This window comes from Anguilla anguilla, chromosome 3 (assembly GCF_013347855.1).
Source record: "Anguilla anguilla isolate fAngAng1 chromosome 3, fAngAng1.pri, whole genome shotgun sequence".
In the NCBI taxonomy this organism is placed as follows: Eukaryota; Metazoa; Chordata; class Actinopteri; order Anguilliformes; family Anguillidae; genus Anguilla; species Anguilla anguilla.
Window position 1 is genome coordinate 48,103,322 of NC_049203.1, and position 6,309 is coordinate 48,109,630.

A 6,309-nucleotide genomic window follows, 5' to 3' on the forward strand; every position below is an offset into this window, starting at 1 on the left:
AAAACATTCCACCCCTGCCACCCCCTCCATCCAAAGTCCTGCCCTTCAAACACTCCAAATATGCGCCAAGTGTGGCAAAGTGGAGACAAAGCTGCATATCATGCCTCATTCACAGGTAGAAAATAAAATGCACTATGGGCTAACGGTAGTCAAACCACAGCATTTTTGCTTGTATGAGACACAGATGAAGTTACGGTTCAAACATTGATCAAATAAACATTAGTAAATGCACCAGGAACTGGAGTGTGCAATTAGTTTTTTTTTTTTTCTTCCTTCTTTCTTTTCTTTCCCCTTTTCTCACTTGAACCTCATAGGTAGCTATAAACAGAGATAGCTAACTACATATAATCTATAAAAAATATGGACCAAGTCACTGTGACATCACCCATTGACTCTCCATGGTGAAAAGCGTTTTGAAGCCTGGAAGTGCAGTTTGTGGGTGCTGCCATGTTGTACAAATTGCAGACTGCACAGTAGAGGAAAGGGGGTCCCTTACATGGGTCCGGTCGTCCACTAAGCACTTGACATACAGTAACTCGGCAGTGAGGCAGACTGTCCGAAAAATATTACAGTCCTGTCCGAATAACACACTCACTTAAAAAATTGGCAATTTTCTTCTACATTTTCTTGTAGGGAAAAAATTATAGACTTTTGACCTAATTGTTACCATTGACTGGCATTGACATGGGAGGCTGAAACACCATATACTAGAGCCAACCACACTGTCGCTACTCGCTAGTGAGCAGCTTCTCTCAACAAGACCAGGAAGTGAGCTTCAAAAAAGCTTCTTTCTTTCTATACATGCATGTACACACATACACACACAAGAAAGAGAAAAACAACAGAGAGGAAGAGGGATTCGCTGGAGGGCACTGGTTCCTTACGCTGCAGGACAAAATGCTTCCCACCCTTGATCCTCAGCAGGATGCACTTTCTTTTTTCTTTACCTCTTGAAAAGTGCACTGGAATCTTTGATGACCACAGTGAGTCAGGACCCTGGTTTAACATCTCATCCAAAAGAGGGCACCTTCTGTAGCAAAGTGCCCCATTAGTGTGCTGGGGTGTTATATTTTCTGTGTGGTCCAGATTGAAGAGCACTCACGGGTGGCCTGCCAACACCACTTCCAGCAAGTGTCCGATCCAAGTACTGACTAAGCCCATATCTACTTAGCTTCAGTAATGTGCTATAAGAAGGATATGTGTGGTGGTAAGCCTGCTGATTGGATAAGTACATTTAGAACATTACAGCTTTTTAGCTATGTTATGTTTTTTCAAAACTCCAACATATCCTCTTCTGGCACAAAAATTGAATCATTCTGCTCCCTCGCACTCTACAGTGGTCTGGTGTAAACTTAAGATAGACGCATTACCAACCTTATTGTGGTTTGACAGGGTCTTAAGTGAGTATTGCTGTTTCTGTCTTTGCACACTCTACAGCCCTTTCCCTACCATGTCTGTTGGGAGCGATAAACAGGTGATGTATGACTAGGATTTCTGCAGAATGCAAGCCGCGGGGTGAATGATACAAATTTCACTGCTGGTTAAGTCTGGTTCACTGAAAGTCCATCAGGCAGAAGCAACCGATAGACTTTAGGATTATCCCCGTTTTTCCGATCCCTCTGATCTTTCCTGAGAGAATACCGTCTTAGTATAAGCCCATATGCCTGGGACCTTACCCTGGAAAGGATTATCTTTCAAAAATGAAACAATAAAAAATAAGAATCTTAAAAGTCCAGTGGAGATAATGGAAGCATGAAAGACCTCTACAAAGACAAAAGCATACAAAGGAAGTGTAATGATTTGAATATCTCAGTTCCATACTAATATGATGGCCAATTGGGACCTATTTGTCATGATCATAGATACACATCCTTGATCACTGGCACATGATGTAGTCGTATCAGAAATTTTTCAATGACAGCAAGTTTCCTTTGAAATAGGCCTCATAAAACACACATTTCAACCTAACAGATACATTTATTTATTATCAGTTCAAGCAGCAGTTGGCATTTAGCTGGGTTCACTCAGAAACCGCCTGCTCATTTGGCTGACAGGTGATCAACTTTCAATATTCCCTCACTGATGTCATGCCTTTAATGACACTGCTAGAACAGTCTGTTGCCATTTTAAGTTATTCATAGTCTGTCTGGCCAGTGTACCATTCTAGCCAGTGTTTTTTTTTTTTTAGTTTATAGATTTCAGCTTCTCTGGAATTGACACAATCCATTATTTTTAACATTTCTTTTTTCTTTGTTTGACTTCAAGACTGATAGTACTTTTTTGTAACATTAGTGCTTGTCTAATAAAGGTGCAGGTCTTTTTTTACAGTCCGTATTGTGTTACTTCACTACCATTCTTCATTGATAGAGCATCACAATACACTGGAAGCCACAAACCTGAGTTACTAAGACCATGCCTACAAAATTAATGTGATAAGTAACCATGCAAAATATGGAAGGAAAAATGTCACCACGCTATGCCCTTGCAAAAATGACAAAGTCTTTCTTAGAGGGATTGTATAGTCAATTGCGCTAACCAAAATGCATGTACAAGATTTTATTTCTACTTCTTGGTGGGGGTAACATGTCATGCCATAACATGGAATTGGCACAAATTGCCACTGCAAATAACAGAACTAGCTATCTCGTTTTTTAAGGTTTGAGTAGATGAGTGGCAGTCAGCTCTGTGTCAGTAAGAACTAGAATCACTGCACATGAAGTACAGGGGCATGGCAGGGTGTCCTACACAGAAATGTTAAGATTAAGTGGCACTATTCAGAGTCATCAACATCTGGAATCGTCCCAGATGGTGGCAGTGATTGCCCTATCATATTACTACGTTTTACATGTCTTTCCTTTTATGGTTAATTTTCCCCACAAATGACATCAATTTAAGGCTGGGTTAAGTGACTTAATTCCTTCTCAGCAGATGTTTTGATGTCGTGGTGTATTTATCTAATAGACGTGCTTAGTGATGTGTGACAATATTACACGTGGTTATGTTGATTTAGCAATTATCCAAGAGACAGTCAATGAGCAGTTCAACCAGCAATGTTAATATTAAAATGCGTTAATGTCATCTTGTGTCTGTATAGTTTATTACATTACATTACAGGCATTTGGCAGACGCTCTTATCCAGAGCGACGTACAACAAAGTGTATAACCATAACCAGGAACAAGTATGACAAAGACATTCTTAGAGGGATTGTATAGTCAATTGCGCTAACCAAAATGCATGTACAAGATTTTATTTCTACTTTTTTAGTTTATGTGTTAAGAAGTATCGGGATTGTGATTTATTCTAGTATTGATTGTGGCTGCATAGCACATGCCATGCAGTACCACTTCTCTCCCATAAGGAAGTATGTGCTCATTGACAAATCCAACACTTTCCATCCGCTGTCCATATGCTCCTTCTATACTATCATTCGATAAATTGGTTCTCTTGTCATGGCTGTCTAGGTTTGCAAGTCAGCCAAATTACCATTCATTAACTCCTTGTATAGAGGTGATTTGAACAAATCCCCAAATGTGATAGTTTGCTACCACATCCACTGATACAAGACTAAGTTCCCCTGGAGAGAATTTCAACTTTATTTGACACCCCCAAATGATGTCTCTCTCCACTGCGCCAGAGTAGACTACGGCAGCCACCGATTCACACAGCCTCCTAAGACCCGGCAGTACATTTTTGTCCCTTATAGGGGACATGAGTCTCTGTTCTTAACCTCAAGAACTATGTATTTTTCAACGCTAAAACCTTTATAAGGGACATTATAAGGGACATTCAATACAAATAAAATAATATTTTGAAAATATTTTCAGTGCAATGTGTTTTTGTTTTCCAAGACACTTATTATGTAAAAATTATTACAAAAAATATGTAGTGTAATGGCACAACCTTATTTACATTCAAGGTGTCATTGCTCATTGGTGCTTGCATGCTAACGTACCGTGAAGAATAAGGCTAAAATAAACTGTCACAAATAAACTGTCACAAAGGGAGTATTTTTGCAGCTTTACAAATCAGTAAAACCACATCTGTGTGGATTTTGCGCAACTGGCAACTTTTATGAATAGGCCAGTGCATCCTTTAACCTTTACGCAGATACTTTCAATTACCGGGTGACAGACTCAGCCTTCCTGTAAGGTCTGGAAGGTCAGTTGATTCCCACACTTTTCGATTAGAAGTAGATCCGCATCAATGGGTGAGCCCGCTACCCAGCCAGCCAGCCAGCAGAACTGCTGGCTCCTCTGGAGATACTGCAGGGTTAGAGGGAGCAGGACTGCATATACAAAATATCATAATTTCATTCTGTAATTCATTAATTTGCTATCAAGATTCATGCACAATGAAACAGGGGTGTTGGAATGCAGTTTTTTTTTTAATTTTGAGATCAAGACTTTTTAAAAAATTAGCATTCTAATGACAAAAAAACAATTGCCTGATTAACCCCCCCCCCCCCCCCCCCCCCCCCAACACCACCACCACCACCACCATTCTAAGTGAACTGACTTGTTTAACCTATTCAGCACTCGACGTGCACGAGCATATTATACACACTGACCCATTAGTGTGGGGACCCCTCAATGCTTAATGATCTTATGATGCAGCAATTCCTTCTGCTCTGCCCACCTTTATTCACTAAGGTTAGTTCTACGAAATATTTTACAGGGTGGATGCATACATGTGTGCCTGTGTGCGTGTGTGTGTGTGTGTGTGTGTGTGTGTGTGTGTTTGTGCAAGTGTGTGGACAAATTCCAAACAAGCCAAAATACTTTCAATTTCATTTGTGTATGGAATAGGAAGCATGTTACTATATAATCGTGTATGTTTAAAGAAGATGAATAAGACACTGATGAGGCTAAGCGCTTTGATCTGTAGATGACTAAGCATTTACTGTGGTGACCCACACGTTATAAGGGTGTTACCACAACTGCTAGCTCACACCAGTTTAGACAAACGGCCTTTCATTCATGCGTGCACAAATTCACACATGCAACGGAAGCTCATGATAACAGCATGCAAATGCTCAGTCACCAATTTTCTAAGTAACTGAAGGCCCAAACCTGTCAATCTGATGATTCATTAATGTCATTACCCACAATACAGAATACCAAGGTGCTGCACCCCTTAAACTTAGGAAATTCCGGTCTATTATGAAATTTAAAGTCTGTTTTCATCAGAATTAGACGACTGGATTGTTATGTGCATATTGAAAAGACTGTAGAAAATAATAATGAAATCCGTGAACATTTATTTCTGCTCAAGTGATCCATTTCTTGCCATTAATTTTAGTTCTGCTTTGCATACAGGCCTATTTTCATGTGACGGATTAGCATCAGTGCAGTATGGGTATTTGTGGGAGATGGTGCCTTTCCTTTTTTTCAGTGTTTTTTTCCTGGTTTCAAACCTGCAAAGACATCTGCAACATTTGAATGGTGGCTAAAATTCCTAGAGCCGATGAGATTGCAGAATTTATAGCAAAAATGTATCTTGTAAACTTTACTGATCATTTCCAGGTGCTCTAGAGCAAGGCTGCCCAAACCTGTTCCTGGAGATACATCCTGGAACTGTATTTGAATTATATCCTGGAGATACCCACATCATCATAAACCCACCGCCCACGTCAATGCACAAGGAACAGAAGTGCATGTATTCACGAGTAGTTATTGAAAACAAAATAAAACAAATAAAAATACAATTTTCTCTATCATTACAGTGAGATGTGTGGGCAAAGAAAGCGACCATTTAGATAATGGTGGAATGTGTTTTTCTAGCGACCAACATGACACCCACTTTTGTAGCATATACAGCCCAGTTTTCCATACTGAATGGCATAAGGAAAGCTAAAATCAATGAGAATGGAGGCACAGCTCACTACAACAGTTGATGATTTGTACATGCTGAGTAGCTAGGGGGGTGCTGATGCAGTCTGTAAGCCAATTTATGGCCAGCTTACCATGGTGGGATGAACCCTCTTGGACAGTCTAGGTCACACACACTTAGAAAGAATGTAAGGATAGGTTAATTTCCTATGAAACACATTTTTTTTTATTTTATAGTGTATAATTATGAACCGAGTGTGATTAGTTTAAAGGGGCCACAACATGAATAAACAGGAGGAAATTATCAGTATTAATTTATATTGTTGATTTGTTTAAAACCTTTGCACGGACTCCTTAATTATGTGGTGTGACAGCTGTTGGCTTGTATGTTCCTTGCTGTGGGCAGAACATCTCCTGTGATTTTCATAGAGGAAACCGCTTTGTGTGCCAGACGTAGTGACAATCCCTGTCATTTAGGCC